The sequence below is a fragment of the Macaca fascicularis genome, chromosome 15, assembly GCF_037993035.2.
Source record: "Macaca fascicularis isolate 582-1 chromosome 15, T2T-MFA8v1.1".
Taxonomy (NCBI): Eukaryota; Metazoa; Chordata; class Mammalia; order Primates; family Cercopithecidae; genus Macaca; species Macaca fascicularis.
The window spans coordinates 103,143,366-103,162,461 of NC_088389.1; the positions used below are offsets into that span (position 1 = coordinate 103,143,366).

At 39.5% G+C, this 19,096-nt stretch overlaps 1 long non-coding RNA gene across 1 annotated transcript in view; it reads right to left on the reverse strand.

Moving 5' to 3' along the window:
• The window catches only part of LOC135967582 (uncharacterized), a 63,423-nt gene continuing 44,327 nt past the window's right edge, over positions 1-19,096 (reverse strand). The window contains exon 3 of the long non-coding RNA XR_010581743.1: positions 1-215. This is a non-coding gene — a long non-coding RNA (uncharacterized lncRNA). The remainder of the gene's footprint in view (positions 216-19,096) is intronic.

Sequence of the window (19,096 nt, forward strand, 5' to 3'; positions counted from 1 at the left end):
GACACAAAGCCATTCTCAAGGATTCTTCCTTTATTTCTGAAATACCTTGTGACCACTGGAAAGGGGGTTGATCCTTTCCTTTTGTTTCTTTTAGTATGTTCACAGTGATGTAGAAAAGGAAAGAGAGACCATTGCCTTCAGAGGGTTTTTTCTTTTCTTTTTCTTTTCTTCCACATGAAAGACTTCATTGTTCTACCTCAAGTTTACTGCAAGCCCTGGGGAAAGTAGCAAAAGATCAAGAAAGAGAGAATGATTACTGATGCACTTGCAGAGTGGCAGGCTCTTGCTACACAGAAATACAACGACCTGTGAAAGTGGATCCCTGTTATATTTTAACAGTCTAATGGGGCTTGCTTTATCATTAGTGCCATTAGGACTGCTTGTACTGATTTAATCAGGAATGGAGCCTTTAAGCTGACTTTATATACCCACAATGCAACAGTTAGTTGGCAGCTGTGATTAGATTTAATTAGTGTAAGTGGAAAATGCAGCACTTTTTTCACCTCTTTTCCTACCCGATCTCCTACCTACAGTTTTATTTCTGGAACTTTTTCTCAGAGAAGTGTTTTTGCTCCCCACTCCCCTTCCTCATTTCTTAGTTCTGGGAAATAAAGATGCAAATAAACACGTGAAGTCAAATGAGACTATGCACTTGGATACTCAGTATTGGTTCTTGCATGTTTTTCTTGTTTTGATTTTTTTTTTCTTGGTTTTTGTTTTTGTATTCCTAAAGCACATGTAATCTGTGGTGCCTTTGTGGAGTTGTATGTTGACAATATTTCCCAAATTAGGAATTTCAACATGTGAGATTGTGACTATAAATCTGCAAAGAGGCTTAGGAGAAAAAACAAGGTATAATAGAGCCAGGGCTGGTGGTAGTGGTGGTGGTGGTGGTTGTGTAGCGACCAGGAAAAGCTATTAATTAATTTGTTAGTGTGCTATTATGAAGAACAGTGAATTATTAATTTAAGTAAGACTGCACTGTCTTTTTCTTTTTGCCAGAGTCTTGCTCTGTAGCCCAGGCTGAAGTGCAATGGCACGATCTCGACTCACTGCGACGTCTGCCTCCTGGGTTCAAACGATTCTCCTGCCTCAGCCTCCTGAGTAGCTGGGATTACAGGCAACTGCCACCACGCCTGGCTAAATTTTCTATTTTTAATAGAGACGGGGTTTCACTATGTTGGCCAGGCTGGTCTCGAACTCCTGACCTCAGGTGATCCACACGCCTTGGCCTCCCAAAGTGCTGGGATTACAAGTGTGAGCTACCGCGCGTGGCTGCATTGTCTTAAGACTCTGTAATTACACACTTGATAAAAATCCAAAGTGAATGGTAAAAATCTGGAGCTGTTTTGTGGGAATTTGACATGACTCTCATTTACTGGTGAGAGGCTGTGCTGGATTCATAGATTTGGGAACCCCTAGCAAGTGATAGCAAAAATTCCGAGAGGGAATGAAGTCATGTAGAATAGGTGATGAGGAAGAACAATGGGTCAGGTCTGGAACTCTGTGGGATCCCAATATTTAATGATAAAATGAAGGAAAAATATATGTGAGGGAACAAAATCAAAAAGGGTTGAAAATAAACCAATGGAATATATGGAAATTTTGGAGTAAATATTTACAAGTTCATGTAGATCAATTACCCAAGTGACCCCCAAGGCAGTACCAGTCTGATCCTTCTAGGGTGGGGTGAGGATTTCCAGCAAGAAGGGAGCAGTGATGCTCCTCCTCAGGGGATGTTAGGCACCCACCACTCCTCTTTGGTGGAAGTAATTTTGAAATGTAGGGCTTAAAAGTAGTTCATTATTGGCCAGGAGAGTTGGCTCACGCCTGTAATCCCAGCACTTTAGGAGGCCAAAGTGGGTAATTATGAGGTCAATAGATCGAGACCATCCTGGCCAACATAGTGAAACCCTGTCTCTACTAAAAATACAAAAATTTGCTGGGTGTGGTGGTACATGCCTGTAGTCCCAGCCACTTGGGAGGCTGAGACAGGATAATCGCCTGAACCTGGGAGGTGGAGGTTGCAGTGACCCGTGATCACACTACTGCACTCCAGTTTGGCGACAGAGCTAGACTCCCTGTCAAAAAAAAAAGTATTTCATTATTGTCAGAAGGCTGAGGCCCAAGTTGAAAGTGGAGTTAATACTTGTACACATTACTGATGCCAAATTAATTTTTTAGTAGATATGTTTCCAGTAGAAAGAAAATAGATAAGAAAAATAAACCAATAGGAGAATATGGAACCTGGTTCTAATTCTCCAGTTCCATTTTTAGACTTTTATTGCATTATATTTTGACCCATTTTTATAAATATACATGAGTACACGCACACAAGCCTTGTACTTTTTGCAAAGTAAATATTACAATTTCTGATCTATTTCTATGGTGGATATTTTTGTTGGTGTTACATGAGAATAGAGTGGTTACCAATGACCTTAGTCATCTTGGCAAAATATCCGGAAAAGTCAGCTGCAAGTTTGGTTTCTTGTTTATTTTTTCGGTCTTTATAGTATTTCAGTCATTTTTTTTCTCTCAAGCTATTTTCTAGTTTCTGACCAATGCCCAAATGTGAGTCCCTATGAATTTAATGGGCCATGTATATAGAAAAAAATTAGTTCTGAGTTTTCATTTTTTGGAAGAGACTTATATAAAGCTAACATTGAAATGAAAAACAAACTAGTCTTTTTTTTTTTTGCATAAAAACTTCAAAGTAAAACATTTCTAATTTTTTATTTAGGTAATAAAAATGTTAGTCTCAGATGAGAGAAATTCTTCTTTGCACTGCGCTTGAAAACAGTCAAGGGAAAAGAGAAAATTAGGTACTTCAAGTCACTTTATCCAGTAGTGGCAGAATGGAATTCGCCAGTGTAGGAAGGAACATTGAACAGAGAGCATGAAATCTGTTCCTTTCCTTACTAATGAAGTAATCTTGGGAAGGTATTCTAACTCTTGGGGTCTACATTTTCTCATTTGTTAAATGATTGGGTTATACTAGCTATTTTTGTTATTGTTCCTTCCAGTTCCTGTGTCGTGCAATTCCAAATAAGATTCATTACTTGGCATCCAATAATCTATACCATAGATGCTCAGTTAATCAACATCCATTTAACCAATCCACTCGGGTAACCCATGCTCTCCATTCTCTCTGTAAAACTTTGACAATGCTTTTTGCAGAAAGCTAGCAGCCAGATGATTATTCTAGTACATTCATCCATTCCTTCCCCTATTGGTTGAGTTTTATGTCTACCAAGAGTCAGCTGAGTTTGTTCCCAAATCTGTTTATCTCAGTTATATTTATTATTGAAATTACATAATTTGTTAAATAGTGTAAAAGCCAAAGTAATATAAGTGTGAGAAAAAAAAAGAGCTGTTTCTATGAGAAACTAATGCTTTGGATGAGTCTATAAGCATGTAATATAATCAGGTGTGAAGAAGACATCATAAAAAGCTAGAAAATACTGATAAATATCTAGAGAAGTCTATTTTTATATTTCTTCACAGTTGACCTTATTTTCTTATTCCACTTTAAAGAAACTGAAACTGGAGATCAAAGATGATGCTTTTATGCGAGAAAGCAATAGAACTCCAATCAAACTGTAAGAAAGTGTTCTACAACAAAAGATTGATGAACGAATGCAGATAGAAATAATTGATGCCAAAATATATTATTCAGCTATACATGTAAAATTTCCTTACTTTTCTCACGTAAACTTTTTTTGGATTAACCAACTAACTGCCAATCCTGATTGTATTTGATTACAGGGAATTTAATTTGTCATATTGAAATCAGGGCCAGGCTGACATTTCCTTTGTTCTCTTAATATAGTTTTAACAGGATATAATATACTAATGAATAGTGTGCAAAACAGTTTTTTTAAAACCAGGCATTTAAGGTATAAATATTTCAAAGCTGATTGTATATTATAGGGTAGTAGTATCATTTTCTGGGTCTGAATCTTGCCTTCTGTTCTTACAAATTACTTTGTATCTTCAAGATATGGTTTCTAGCATTGAGACATTACCATAATAATACTAACTCTCGGAGTTAAGAGGATTAACTGTTAATATACATAAAGTGCAGCATCTGGCATATTGTAGAAACTAAAAATATGATATGATACTTATTCTTATCTCTTAAAGAAGGTTTCAAGTGCTTCTACTTTCCAATTGATTTTTAATACAGTGATGGGCTCTGGAATTTGCTGGATAAAAAAGAGTGAACTTTGTGCACCTTTTGAGGGTAGCTTATGCAAACTTGAGAGAACAACAGGACGGCTGAGACCACGTAATTAGATTTCACGGTGGCCAGAGGTCAAAACTGAGCAGCAAGCAGAACCTTCAGTTAAGGGTCAGCGATCAAGCACAGGCAGAGATCAGTATTCGGAGTGGAGCTCCCAAGTGCCCCTATGTGTAAAGCACTGTTGCTGAGTTCAATAAGCTATGCAGCCTGATTACTGCAGGCGTGATCTACACTTGTTCTTCTATAGCTTACTCTCCACTCTCCACACAGCAGCAAGATTGAGCTAATTGGAGACTAAAGTAGCCATGTCACTCCTGTACTCAAAACCATACAAAGTCTTCTCATTTCGCTCAGAGTAAAAACCAAAGTTCTTACAGTGAATGGCCTGCAAGGCTCTACAATGATCTGGGGCTCTGAGTTACTTCTCTGCTGTCATTTCTTATTATTCACTCTCCTCCAGCCGCACTAGTCTCCTTAATACTTTTTTTTTTTTTTTTGAGACGGAGTCTTGCTCTGCTGCCCAGGCTGGAGTGCAGTGGCACCCTCTTGGCTCACTGCAACCTCCGTCTCCTGGGTTCAAGTGATTCTCCTGCCTCAGCCTCCCATGTAGCTGGGATTACAGGTGCCTGCCACCATGCTCGGCTAATTTTTTGTATTTTTAGTAGAGATGGGGTTTTACCATGTTGGCCAGGCTGGTCTCTAACTCTTGACCTCGCCCACCTCAGCCTCCCAAAGTGCTGGGATTATAGGTGTGAGCCACTGTGCCTGGCCTTCTTAATATTCTTTAAAAATAAGTCCTGGCTCACGCCTGTAATCTCAGCACTCTGGGAGCCTGAGGCAGGCAAATCACCTGAGGTCAGCAGTTCGAGACCAGCCTGACCAACACAGTGAAACCCCATCTCTACTAAAAATACAAAAATTAGCCGAGCATGGTGGCACACACCTGTAATCCCAGCTGCTTGGGAGGCTGAGACAGGAGAATCGCTTGAACCCAGGAGGCAGAGGTGCAGTGAGCCTAGATTGTACCACTGCACTCCAGCCTGGATGACAGTGAGACTGTATATAGCTCTCTTTATGTAAAAATAATAAGAATAAGAATACATATAAGTCCTGCACTCTCTGGTCCTGTGACCTTGGTTGTTCTTTTTGCCGGAAGTCTCCGTTGCCCACAGCTGCTTGTCTGGCTTCTGTTCCCTCACCCTTTCAGGTCTTTGCTAAAATCTCACTTTCCCTTGACCACAACTTACACCCCCACATTCTCCTGTACTCTGCTCCTTTTCTTTTTATATTATATAGCTTATTTATTAATTATGTTTATTTTTTTCTTATCTGCCTTTCTTTGTAATTTCTATGATGGCAGGGATCTTTATCTGTTTTGTTCACTTATGCATCCCAAGTGCTTAGAACAGTTCTTGGCACGTCATTAAATATTGATTGAATGAAGGAATGAACAAGTGAATGCATTTCAGGCATCGCCTGAAAACAGTTCAAGACATTCCTTGCCAGGGGCTTAGCAAATGGCAAAACCATCAATCTCTGGGGATTTATTGAGAAGAGCAATGATCTTGTTAGACTGAAATGGCTCTCTGATTTCAATCACAGTTCGAAAATCTCCCTTTTCCCTAAGTCCCATTACTTTCTCAATTTTATAGCCTCAGATTCAGAGGTTTACTCAGGCAAAGAGAATCAGAGAACTGTGAATAAGGCCCAGATGATCCAGATAATAAACATATCTTTGCCTCAATTTTGTGACGTGTGGGCAAATAGCTATTAAGGAGTTTTCCCCCTTTCCTTCATTACTTGTCTCTAGTTTGGTTTAATGATTACCTAATGATTCAGCAGTTTATGACCTTTCATTTTAACTCTTGCAGTTTCTGACCCTCTCATGGTGCATTTATTTTTGGTATTGAAGATTTATTAACTAACTCCCTTCTCCTTTTTACCTAATTGCAATTTAAATGATTCCAGTTTTCATAGGATGCAATATATAGTTCTCTTTATATATAACATAATAATTATACAATAATATTAGTTATAAAATCATTTAGATCTAATGAGCATGTTACTATCTGCCAAGTTCTGATTTAGGAGCTTCAGACATATTTTCATTAATCTTCAGTCCTGCCTTACAGCGGAGATTTTGAACTCAGAAAATTTACTTTGTTCTTTTCAGTAAGTATGTGGTCTTTTGGCTGGCCCCATCAGAATCCCCGGAAGTGTTTGGTGACAGATCCCTGAATCCCAATCCCAGGAAACCTACAGACAATCAACATTTTAACTTACTTCCAAAGTAAAGCCTGTAAGCACTCAAGTTTGAGAACCACTGGATAAGTATTGAGGTAGACTATATCTTAGAACACACTGACAAGGGAACAATACAGTGTGCCAGTAGCACACTGTAGTCATTACTAGGTAGATTTTTACCTATTACAGGTGAAGTTAACTCTCTTTCTGAAAGCCTTATTCTGCTTCTCCTGCCCCTGTAGTGTTTGACATATATGTTATCACCTACAAAAACAAACAAGATTCATCTTGAAGTTTCCAGCCAGAAGATATTGGTCAAGGAGACTTTTGTTCTTTCACAGGCCGAATTATGTCTTTAAGTCATTCCTTTGACTCTATGTCAAATTAATTTTGTAAGGAATAAAGGACTAGGCTGGGGGCAGAGGCTCATTCCTGTAATCCCAGCACTTTGGGAGGCCAAGGCAGGTGGATCACCTGAGGTCAGGAGCTCGAGACCAGCCTGATCAACATGGAGAAACCCCATTTCTACTAAAAATACAAAATTAACCGGTCATGGTGGTGCATGCCTGTAATCCCAGTTACTCAGGAGACTGAGGGAGGAGAATTGCTTGAACTCGGGAGGCAGAGGTTGTGGTGAGCCGAGAACGTGCCATTGCACTCTAGCCTGGGCAACAAGAGTGAAACTGTCTCAAAAAAGAAAAAGGGCCTGGAGCGGTGGCTCACGCCTGTAATCCCAGCACTTTAGGAGGCCGAGGCGGGCGGATTACAAGGTCAGGAGATTGAGACCATCCTGGCTAACACGGTAAAACCCCGTCTCTACTAAAGAATACAAAAAATTAGCCGGGCGTAGTGGTGGGCGCCTATAGTCCCAGCTACTTGGGAGGCTGAGGCAGGAGAATGGCGTGAACTGTGAGGCGTAGCTTACAGTGAGCCGAGATTGTGCCACTGCACTCCAGCCTGGGTGACAGAGCGACACTCCGTCTCAAAAAAAAAAAAAAAAAGAAAGAAAAAGAAAAAGAAATAAGGGATTGACTCATTTGGTCAATGCATCTGGGGACAGAAAGTAAAGCAAGTGTCTGAAAAAATAAAGTATAAAAATATGCATCAATAAACGGACTAGCTTTTCCAAATTTTCTTACTTATTCAAATAGAAGAAAACAGTATGACTCAAAAGTCAGATAAGTAAAATTTCATAGGCCCATATCACCATAGTCAAATCAGATAGGGGAAGTAAACCAATTGTCTAGATGAGGAATCGGCAAACTCTGGCTCACAAGTCAAATCCTTCTGACTACCTATTTTCATAAATAAAGTTTTATTGAAACACAGCCATGCACATTATCTATGGAATGAATGAATGATGATATTTCTTAGTTGGACTCTCCACAAAGGAAATTAATTCAGAATCCAAAGTCATGGGAAATGTTAAGTAATTGTTAACCTGTAACCCCACTCCCAGAACTACTCCATGGGCCGTAAAACACGCATTCACCTACTCTGCAGGGAGACAGAAGACAGGCTTTTTATGGAGAGACATTCATTTCAAGTGGAGGACATGCTCACCAGGGTGTGAAGAAGACCATTCATTGATGTGTGGAGAAAAGTATTATAATTTATGGCTTTACATTAATATGTAGAGAGAAGAAATTAAGCTTTACTAATATTTAATACACAGATTGGCAGTAGTCTGTGAACCCAACCCCAAAGAATTGGCTATAGAGTTCTCTCTTGCTTGATTTCGTTGTGTTAGCACATACTGAAGTTTGCATGTACCTAGTTAAGTGGATTTAGGGATTTCATTACTGACTTCACAGAATAGACAAATGGATATAAAAGATTCCTGCAAAAGTGTCTAACATTGAAGATAATAGTAAATGCACTGCTTGATAATGAAAAAAAGTGGCAGAGTTGAAAGTTCCCTTAATCCTATGGAACTAGTTCTTCAGCAGCCAAAGAGGTAAAAGATGAATGTATACATTCTAATGAAATTTGAAATGATCAAGAGAATTATGAAATATGGATTTATTTCCTCTATCATTGTAGACCTCACCCTACTTGAATACTGTGTCGACTTTAAACAAAAACTTTTGCATAATTGGAGGATTACATTAAAAAATAAGTACCATGATTTCGTAGGCAAGATAATGAGGTCCTTTTTTTTTTTTTAAATCACATCCTTGTATCATTAGGAATTAATTTTTTGTTATGACAATCATTAACATTAAGTCCAGAAATAATAAACATAATGCCAGAGTGAATCACAAAGATTTTAAAACATAATTAAGTAATTAAATTATACTGTTTACACGTTTTAGCAGTCTTCATGATTTTTAAAAGTGAAAAGAGAAAGATGTCTTTGTAAATTAATAAGATAGAAGTAAAACAAACCACTAGGTGATCTTGACTTCCTCCTTTAAAAATGTCTATTTTGGAACAGAAAACCAAACGCTGCATGTTCTCACTTATAAATGGGAGCTAAGTGATAAAAACTCATGAACACAAAGAAGGAAACAACAGACACTGGGGTCTACTTGAGAGGGAGGGTGGGAGGAAGGAGAGGAGCAGAAAAGACAACTGCTGGGTACTGGACTTAATATCTGGGCGATGAAATAATGTGTACAACAAACCCCCATGGCACGTGTTTATATATGTAACAAGCCTTTATATGTATCCTCAAACCTGAAATAAAAACTTAAAAATTGTCTATTTGTATATTTTTATCTATATTATATGCCAGTCTAATAGTACATGCATATACTATCATATACTAGGACACACATGTATATACTATGTATAGTACGTGTGTGTATATATATGTGTGTGTATATTGAAAGTGTACGCTTAAATTTTGTTTTACTTATAGGTGGATAGGTCAAAAAATTTAGAAGCCACTGATTTAGACAATGATATATGGATTCAACCTTCCTACTGGGATATCTTGGATTTATTGCTGCCTGACCTTTCCTTTGACTGAACTCCCCTTGACCCGCTGAAGTCCTGGGCAGAGTGACACAAATCACCATTACTCCTCTACATGCACCTCTGTAGCCGTGCGTATTGCATACTGGCACAAACTTGCTTGTATATTTACATTTTCCACATTCATATTGTTTATCCTTATTTCTGGCTATTTAAATACTAAAGCTATTATTGACTAAATTTGCTTTGTGCGGTATCTTCCATAGCCATCTAGCTAACTAACACTCTTGCTACTGTCTATTTGCTTTTATTCTGGGGGAAATCATTGTATGCTTACAGATCTCACTGATTGTTATTGATTCTTACACATATAATGGGTGCACTTTGCAGATGCTCGGTATGTTTGGAGAGGGCACAGTTTTCCTGGTGTCGAAGGAGGATTGATGTTAATGATATTGACTTTGTTTACTTTATGTCAGAGCAAGAAGTGAATTCTTTTAAGAAAAAATTCTATTCTGCCCCAACAATGTAAATGTATTTGGTATTTGTCGAGATGCAAAGAGCCTGCTTTCATACTACAAGTTGTGCTAAATGAGACACCTCCTCTATGTCTTTTCTGGCCAAAAGAGATACATAATTTCACGTCTCAAAGGTCACATCCTTTCAAGATTTTTCCTGTCTGGGAACAACCATAGTGTCTAACAGTACCACTGGCATTGGCCAAAGCTCTCTTCAATTCTTCTTCATTACGTCATAGAATTTCTTCATTAGATCAAGTTCATATCTGATTCTAGTAGTTCTCCTTTTTCTCCGTCAATTTTAGCATACTGCAGACGTTATGCCTTTTGTATTTGTCCATTGAGAAAACCTCAGAGGTCGATGTCTGCTACTAGACTGGCCAGAAAGTCTGGTCTCTCACTAGTTTCCTCCTGCATTCAGGAAGCCAATCTCAAGTGCAAACCTCACAGCTTCTCCGGAGTTCGGCAGATGTCAAAATGCCTCCATTCCCTCCCAGTCCAACCCTTATCCCCAGCAGCAATCTGGTGCCAGTTTTAATTAAAATTCATGAAAACAGACTGGCACTTCAGACATGGATGGAAACAATTTGTAGGGGAGGTAAAAAATAGCAGGGGTATACTTCTCATGTTTACTCTCTACTGTCCTGTAAGGATTTCATTTTTGAGTGAAACCAGTTTGAATTGGACATATGCTCAGTTTGAATAATTTAGGGAGGAATTCACAATAACTGCCTCTGATGTGGACGGAGCTCTGTTCTCATGACTAAAGAAGTTTATTTCTTCTTCAAGAAAAAGTTTAATTACGGCAGCTTCATATTGAAAATGAATAGCTTGGGGGAATTTAGAATGAAAAACTAGAGGAAAATTAACTTTTTGAGATGTACAAGACAGAACAGTTTTATAAATGAGAAATCATTAACTGGTATTGTAGTAAAGTGTTTTTGCATAAGGATGAAGAAGACGTGAGTCTTAAATGTGCGTAACTGGTATAACGTGTGTATGACACTCATACTAGCCAGTAAATCCCAGATAGGAAAAAGTAGCTACACACCCACATTTTCTATTTATATTTCCTTTACCTAAAGGAGTCATTTGTTTATACTTACAACGTGCCAGGCATGTATTGGGCCTTTTATGCGAATCATCTTAGCAGTTCTTAATCTATTTTTTTCACTGTTAGAAGTATGCTACATTCTCATTAGAAGTAGCAGCTCCTAAAGAGTAGTGTAGTGACCCATTCTTTTTGGTTTGGAGGAAGCAGGTTGGCGGGAAACGTGAGAGTCTCTGGGTTGGATAATCTAGAATTTAAACCTAAACCTGGCTTCAGAGCCTATGTTTTAAGCCACTATACTCTAATAGCTCCCAGCTTTCTCATCTTTCACTGCCCAAAGTATCTACCAGGAATATTAAATAAACATGGGTTGAATAAAATTGTGACTGTTTAGCAGTCATAATAAAAAAAGGGTAAAATGAATGGGTTCCAGGAATGTGATAGACCCACAAGTATTTCCTATCAGATCCTTTTCTCTACCTACAAATGTTTGATTCTTCTGTTTTGCTCAAGAGGCCTAGCACTGCAGATCTGGCTGGTTAATTCTGTGGGAGGTACATGAAATTGGGAAGAGATAGAAGAACTAAAGGCAATGAATGGGTTGCTGCCTTGAGTAAGAAATTCCAGTCCCAGCTGAAACTCTTACCTTAATGTGGCACTTGAAATAAATGGGGTCAAAAGTGTTTTGAAGAGCTAGGAAAGATGAGATCGAGATGGTGCCTGTCTGATTAAGGGAAGGGGAATTCACAGATATGCTTCTGGTAGAGATTTGCATTGGCTGGTGGTGTCTTCACTGAAAGACTGGATATGAAAGAAAGAGCAAACTCTTTCCCATGCAGCAAGGTTCAAGTCAAATGTCACCTCTTTAGGAAGCTCCTGCCTGGGTTAGGCCTTCACTATGCTGTGCTGCCACAGCTCACTGTTAATGTCTCACATGCAGAATTTAACTGACTTCATTATGTTAAGTACCTACTCCAGGGTAGGTGGGCCCCAGTAGTTTGTCTGTTTCTCTTTATTAGATACTGACTGAATTAATAATTGATGAAAAAATGCCAATATATTTGTGAAACCCCAATTATGAACATTATGGTTTATATAATAAGTATGAATGCTTAGTATGTTAGAAGCCAAAAAACAAAAAAAAAAAAAGGAAAAAAAACCCAGCAACAACTATATAACAAGTAGGAAGTGTTTTGCACTCTGTGATGAACAGCAGGGCATATTTCTTACTTTCAGATTAAAATGGAAATGACTCTAAGCTTTACTTGCAGAATTAAAGAAATTCCATGATCACACTCCTGACTTCCCAACCCCTTCTCCTGGGTTATTTGGACTCCTAGGGACTTGTGCACCCCAACATAGTGTGCCAGGTTCCACTCTCAAGTGACTCGGGGTCCTGGTGAATCCCTGTTCACTGCTGCTTTCACTGTCTGGGCTCTGCTGGATTCATACATTTTCTATTGTACCTCTGGCCCTGTGGCATCAGGGATTAACAACACGTCAACTTATACAGTTTGCTGCTGAGTAGCATGGACTTTGAAGGAGAGTGGCATAAAAGGATAATACAACTTGCTCTCTGACAGTTCAGAACCCTCTGCACAGCCATGCCCCTCTATTGTCGTTCACCAAACCAAAGCACGTCCAGGCATCTCCCTTTCTCAGAAAGGACAATCACTATTCTTTTTTTGAATTCTAGAATTCCCTCAAGGTCTGGATTGCTTTCCTTCTTCATCCTTCTAAAATAGAAATGGTACCCTCTGTTCTTTCTTCCCATAGTGAAACTTAAAGGACCATTAAGAAGGGCTTGGGCTTTAGAAACACAAGACTTGGTCCACTGCCCTTTCTTGGGGTTGGCGGTAGAACAGCTTTTATTCCTTCTTCACAAGTTATCCACTCCATGGATAGGAGACTTTTTACTATACAGTAAAAATTCCAATACAAGTTACATTATCACCTGCAGATCACTCCGCTACATCAAAGATGCATAGAATAAGAATTCATGCTATTGTTAATTGCTCTTTTGCAAAGCGTAGAATTTCCTTTCTAGTTATAACCTAAACATAAAGAAAACCTGTGTCATAATGTTTAACCTTTATAATTTTTTTTTAGCTCTTCTTTAAAAAAATGTCCTGGTAGACAGTCCAGAGTGGAAACATTGCCAAGTTTGCTGCCAAGGGCCTCACAGAGAGAAAACTGAAGAAGCCAGACTCACAGGGCTTTACAGCCTCCTGATATCCTGTCACTGCAATCGTTTGGCAGTAATTCCTCAGGACCAGTGTGGAGGGGAGGGAGGTAGAGAAATCTCCCCATAGGGTTATACTTGGCTATGATTGCTCCTATCATTTTATCCTGGAACTCAATAAGATTGCTTGTCATATTAACAGGCATAGCTCCTCATCAAAGCATATCCATAGTGCCGGAGAACCTAGGCCAGTTTATCTCAGTTATACTCTGTGTCCAGAACTCTCCTGGGAATTATTTATGTAATGATGGTGAGACAAGACTACTGACTCATTGACCCCATCTCTTATGATGGGTTGGTTCCTCCTTTGGAAGCATATCCTTGGGGCCCTTCCCTGTCCACTGATCTCAGTCAAGACCATTTAAAATGGTGAAACTCATTCGAGTTGGGGTTTGAGCATTTTATTTTCCTAGAGACTCCTTGGTTTCTAGACAAATGTGTTCATTCCCTACTTAGCATCCTTTGAGTTGAACACACAGAGATAATAGGGGTGTGGGGTACATTGTCAAGCCACAAACATAACCTGCACTGTAATAATACCCTTTTACATTGTTATCTTGCTTTGGCATGGTATGATTCAAGTCTTACTCTTAACCCTAAAATTAAGTGGTTTCACTCTATTAAAGGCATCATCCGCAATTGAAACTCACTAAAGCATATACATGTCACGTGGACTAGCCAAACACAAAACTCTTAATCTGAAGTTGACCTATTTAGTAAACCTATAGCTCAGAATTTGATCTCATCACCTCAGAAAATCAGGGATAAAATCTGTCTCTATATTGTTTCAGGTACTTGGGTAGACATTATTTGTTTATCAAGACCAAACAAAACACTGCTATTTTTTAAATCTTCTCTATGTGTGTGTATGTGTGTGTGTGTTTTACCTTTCACATTGTTCTTTTTTAAACCTTGCTTTGGAAGGAACCCAGTGTGAAACCATGGGTGTGGGCCTCCACATGCCAAAGCCTTAAGGAATTCACTTACAGTGTATTCAAGGCTCAATTGAGGCCTCTGAATTCCACTCAGTGCAGGTGGTAGTGTGTGCAGAGTACATGTGATCGGCACTGAACAGTAAGAGGTTCAGTCTTGGGTTAGGGAGGGAGGAACAGAGAATATAAACAACCTGGAAACCTGTTTAGATCATGACAGGTGGCTGTTGATTAGGACAGGCACATAACTCACCTGGGTGCCTTAGTGGAAATGTCATGCCTTATTTTAGAAGGAAATTAGTCAGTGATAAGAGATACGACTCTAAGGAATAACTAACATTCTAATAACATATTTAAGTGTATCATTTACCAATAAGATCAGTTTTCAAATTTGCTTTTGACAAAGATTAAAATAAAAATAAAACATGATGCTGAAATGATGGATCTGTGAACAGAGATCTGTTAAAAACACACAAAAACTGATGGGAGATTATGAGACATACTTTTCCATCTACAATTCTATGAAATACTAGTTTTTTAAAAAGATAGTTTTAAAATAACTTGTAGAATTTGATTGAGTGCAGGCAAATCCATAGAGAAGTAAACAGATCAGTTATGACCTGGGGCTGGGGCTGGTAGCAAGGGTTGATCATAAACTGGCACAGGTATTTTTCTGAGGTGATGAACATGTTCTAAAACTGGATTGTGCCGGGCGCGGTGGCTCACGCCTATAATCCCAGCACTTTGGGAGGCCGAGGCGGGCGGATCACAAGGTCAGGAGATCGAGACCACGGTGAAACCCTGTCTCTACTAAAAATACAAAAAATTAGCTGGGCGCGGTTGTGGGCGCCTGTAGTCCCAGCTACTCGGGAGGCTGAGGCAGGAGAATGGCGTGAACCCGGGAGGCGGAGCTTGCAGTGAGCCGAGATCGTGCCACTGCACTCCAGCCTGGGCGACAGAGCGAGACTCCGTCTCAAAAAAAAAAAAAAAAAAAAAAAAAAAACTGGATTGTGGGGCCGGGCGCAGTGGTTCACGCCTGTAATCTCAGCACTTTGGGAGGCCGAGGTGGGTGAATCACCTGAGGTCAGGAGTTCGAGACCAGACTGGCCAACATGGCAAGACCACATCTCTACTAAAAAATACAAAAAATCAGCCAGGCATCGTGGCACATGCCTGTAGTCCCAGCTCCTTGGGAGGCTGAGGCAGGAGAATCGCTTGAACCCAGGAGGCGGAGGTTGCAGTGAGTCGAGATCGCACCACTGCATTCCAGCCTGGGCGACAGAGGGAATCTCCAACTCAAAAAAAAAAAAAAAAAAAAGAAAGAAAGAAAGAAAGGGGGTTACTATGGTTGGAGGGATGTGAGGGAGGAATGGGGAGTTATTTAATTGGTATAGAGTTTCAATTTTGCAAGATGAATTGTCTTCTGGAGATGGATGTTGGTGATGGTTGTATGTACTTTGTACCACTGAAATGTACACTTAAAAATGGTTAAGATGGCAAATTTTATGATATGTGCATTTTACCACAATTAATTTTTTTTTAAGTTTTTAAGAAAATAACCAGGTGTGCTTGTCTGTTCTAGAAATGAAAACATTAATTTTATCTACTCTGATCTCTAGAATATATAAATCATCAGTAAATAATTGTGGCTTCTTTCCCTGCCACTGAGTCACATGGAGGTGGAGACTCAGGTGCATTCAAGATTTGGTTTCACCCATAATCCACCACCATGACTGTGGAGTGCTGGAGGTATAATGGATGTCAATATTGCTTTACAAGAGGTGCTGAAAACTGCCTCATCCATGGTGGTCTAGCATGTGGAATTCATGAAACTGCCAAAGCCTTAGACAAGTGCCAAGCCCATCTTTGTCTGCTTCCATCCAACTGTGATGAGCCTAAGAAACTAGGGAATGCTGGGCACGGTGGCTCACACCTGTAATTCCAGCACTTTGGGAGGCTGAGGCAGGCGGATCATGAGGTCAGTAGATTGAGATCATCCTGGCCAACATGGTGAAACCCCATCTCTACTAAAATACAAAAAATTAACTGGGCGTGGTGGTGTGTGCCTGTAATGCCAGTTACTCAGGAGGCTGAGGCAGGAGAATCACTTGAACCCAGGAGGCAGAGGTTGCAGTGAGCAGAGATTGTGCCACTGTGCTCTGGCCTGGCAACAGAGCAAGACTCCGTCTCAAAAAAAAAAAAAAGAAAAGAAAGAAAGAAAAAAAAAGAAACTAGGAGAATGGGTAGTCCTCTGTAAAACTGACAGAGAGAGGAAGCCCCGTAAAGTGGTTGGTTGCAGTTGTGTAGTAGTTAAGGACTATGGCAAGGAGTCTCAGGCCAAGGATGCCATTGAAAAGTCCTTAAAATGCAAGAAATGAACACATAAAACTTTGGCTCTCACACATACACACACACAAATTGTCGTGGCTATAAAAGCAGCCAGAGTTGTGTTGATAAATTCTAATCTTGTCTCTGTTATTCCTTTGGGTAGTTCAACTGTTTTTATGGAATTAAAGCTTGCCTTTGTGTGGATAATCTCACTAGACCAATTTTACCAATTCTGATCATGCAGTTCTAACTTCTTGAGTGGTGGTTCCACTGGAACATTACCAAATTACCCCAGGCTCATCATGGCTAAATGAAAACTCATGTTCTTTTTCTGTAACCAGTGTCTGCCTCTTGAATTTCCTGTGTCTTTTAGTGGTCATTGTCATTCTCTTAGTTATTGTGGCTTAGATCCATGGGGTCATTTTGGATCCTGTCTATTTGGTAGTGACAATTATTGTTTTGTTTGTTTGTTTTTTGCCTTCATTCTTTTCTATTCCTAAACATACTATACAACATTTGAGATAAATTTAACTTTAAAACATTCAAGCCCCTGGGAGGCGGATGTTGCCCTGAGCCGAGATCACACCATTGCACTCCAGCCTGGGTGGCAGTTGGAGACTCCTTCTCAAAAAAAAAAAAAAAAAATTCAAGCCATTCAGTTAACCCCTAACTTTTCCAAAGTAATCTCCTGCTATAATCAAGATCAATTCTCTTCTTCTCCCAGTGTGGACTACTTAATGTCTGCATTTCCATTTTCCAGTTTTTTTTACCCTCTTCTTTCCAAAAATAATGGTCTTCTTCCGCATTTCCACTTAATCCAACGATCTCTTCCCATCAAGCTTCCTTCTCCAGAAACCTTCCCTGGTCTCTGCAGCCTGTAGCCATCTTAATCTTCTCTGAATGCCTGCCTTGACACTCACTATCTCCTTTGAGTCACACAGTGGCCCTGTCAACTCAGTGTCAGACAGGCATAACAAAAGCAGACCCAGGATGGTCAGGGTAGGAGATGGGGATGGATGAGGATGAGGGGTGTGAAGATGCGGGTGTCAGACGATAGCAGAGTGTTGACAGGAGGCCAAGATCTGAAAGGGGATTGTGGCCAAGGTTAGATAGTGAATTTGCTAAATAGAAGACACAAATGTGAATAAAAGTTGCATGAAAGTCAGTCTCTGGGAAAGCAGGAAGAACAATGGGAACAAATATTGAGTTAAACTGAAATATCCCAACTTCCGATAAGATTTTTAGTCACTGTGCCTTGACTCAGTGCACAGTCTCAGGCCACAGGGCAGATTAGGAGACAGAGCATAGGTGTGGCGTTTGACACATGGTTCCTAATTCCGGTTCTGTCACTTACTATCTGTGTGATCTTGGGCAAATTACTTGAACTTTCTGAGCCCGCTGTTTTCATCTCTAAAATAAGGATAACAAAACCAAGATTATAAAGTCATCGTGATGATGAGATAAAATAAAATAATGTAGATAAAGTTCCTAGCAGATGCTCAGTAATGGTAGCTATCAAACTTTTACTTGGGCTGAGAATAATTACTCTGTAGCTATGAATGAAAACTATCTTTCTTATGACGTATAAAGAAAATATCATTACTACATCACTGTGTAAATAAAGCTTAGTGTTCGTGAATGTCAGCCCATAGCTTAAGTGTGTTAGAAATATTGCCTTCCTTTCTTCCTTTTTTCCTTCCTAGCTTCCCCTCTATTTTTTCTTTCTATTTAATTTTGACGCTGATATAGACTGTTGGGAGTTTCAATCTCAATGATTCTTGGGATTCCCCACCTTCTTCAGTTTTAGGCCAAGGGTGAAGAATCTTTGAGGCACTAGGCAAGTCCTGCTACTCATTGGTCTCTGTCTACATCAAGTCCTGCTGAGATGCCCACTATGCTTAGAACTCCTTCTGACATTTTCCACAATTGGACACCAGGGACCTTTGGTCAATCTAGGAATACTAGGTCTAAGTCTAGTGTCTTAGGAAACCACATTGAAATAAGGAAGGAAGAAGGACAGAAGGAAGAAAGGGAGGAAGAAAGGAAGGAAAGAAAGAAGCCATTGGCTCAGGGTCAACTGGGTTTGTTTATTAGGCAACAGATTAACAGGTGAAAAAAGTCATGTAGTCTAGGTAGAAATGAAAATCTCTGGAGGAAAAAATAGAGTGGAAAAGAACAAAAGGAAAAAGGCCATGGAAAAGCCTAAAGCCCAAACTATTGTAGAGATTTGTCATTTGCAATTTGCAAGTTTTCTTCTGATAGAAGAGACATGCAATGTATAAAGGGTATTTCCAGTTGACTCAGAGAAAGAGAATTCATGGGTCATGTGAAGCAGGAAGAACATAATAAATGACTTCATGGTTTGGTCTTACTCTAACTTGATTTCATCTTTGTGGGCACAGGTTTCTTCATCTGTAAAATGTAAAAGTTCTAAACACAAACTCTTAAAAATATATTTGAATTCTAAAATTCTCTAAATCGTGTGAATTGAGAAATATAATTTTATAGGATGGACTTTGCTACGGTTTTCAGAGTCATGACTGTGAAAGAAAAATGAAGTCAGAGGCAAAATAATCTCTTCTTCCTCCCAGGTGTCATTCCTCTTTGACTGTATCTCTG